This window comes from Belonocnema kinseyi, chromosome 3, assembly GCF_010883055.1.
Source record: "Belonocnema kinseyi isolate 2016_QV_RU_SX_M_011 chromosome 3, B_treatae_v1, whole genome shotgun sequence".
Lineage (NCBI taxonomy): Eukaryota > Metazoa > Arthropoda > Insecta > Hymenoptera > Cynipidae > Belonocnema > Belonocnema kinseyi.
The window spans coordinates 157,989,303-157,990,720 of NC_046659.1; positions in this window are offsets into that span (position 1 = coordinate 157,989,303).

The window sequence follows — 1,418 nt, forward strand, 5'->3', positions numbered from 1 at the left end:
AATTATGGTGAAATTGTTTAAATTTAAGCAACGACGCATGAATAATCAATTACGGGGTTTCAAATACTAACAACTTTTCTACAAAAAGTTATAAATGTTTGATATTTAGCACGATAATTCTCTAAAGTACCACTAAAACAATGATGTTAAGAAAAAATTGTTTATACAAAAATTGTAACCTGTAGAACAATCTAAATTCCAATAATTTATCTACAGTTCTTTACGCAGTGGAAACTTCGCACGAAGCTTAAACAATCTTAAATATTATTTAAAGTTCAGTCATAGAATTTAAATTTTTTAATTTTTATTCATTTAGTAGTTATAAACTTCTCTTTTTTTAAGAATTCGACAATGGGCTCTATAAGTGACATTGTAAACTCGGAAGCGCTCATCTGGTCGGCTGGTTCGAACCCCATAGGCGTGGAAATAGAAAATTTTGATTTATTTAATAGTTCTCAACTTTCCTTTTTTGGGGGAGAGTTTGACAATGGTTATAAGTGATGCCGTAAACTGGGAATCTTGCTAATGACCGGCCAGGTCAAAAACCATTGGCGTCGAATCGTCGTAGAAACCGAGCCAGGGTTGGGGGCCCACTCAGCCACAATATTATGCACTGAATTATTCTTCCAGGAAAACTGATTTAATTTTGAAAAGAAATTGTGGTTGGTTAAGGTAAAAAAATGATGCAGAATCATTTATAAGATTAATATTATGAAATAGTTTTTTCATGTACATGATTATTGTATATGCAGTTACATATCGTGTCAGTATGTATAGTAATATCTCTAAATTATTTATCATTCATCTACTATAATTATGGGATCATCGGTGTGGCTATTTTCATCGAAGAAGAAAAACCTCGGAAATTTTCCCGTTTTTTCCCAGTTCGCAAAAATTTGTGATGATCAATAAAATAAACAAATTTCATCTCCAAAGCTAAAAAGATTATATTTGAAGTAATAAAAAATATATTACAAATTAAAGCACTCAAAGTGGAACTCTTGCTTTTTTTTTGTTTTAAAATTAAAAAATGTTATACTCGAATGCTCAATAATTTGCACGTATAAAATGGAAGTTAGGTACTAACACTTTTCAATTAAACAATTTAAAATGAAATGCAGATATACTGCAAAATTTAGAATTTTTATCTTTTATGAACTATAGAGTTCAAAGATTCAAATTCAGTTCCAAAAATATAAATCGGCCTTATCATTTTCACTGTTTTAAGTTGAACATTCAATCAGTGAACGTTCAGATTTTCAAAATTAGATTTTTCAAAGAAAGTTTAAGTTAGAAACATTAAAAATTAAAAAATTAACATTATTTAACTAATGACTTTTTTCATACAATTTTTAGAAAATCCTGCTTATTATTTATAGGAAAAACTTTAGTCACTTTAAGTTTTAAAAAGTTTCAAA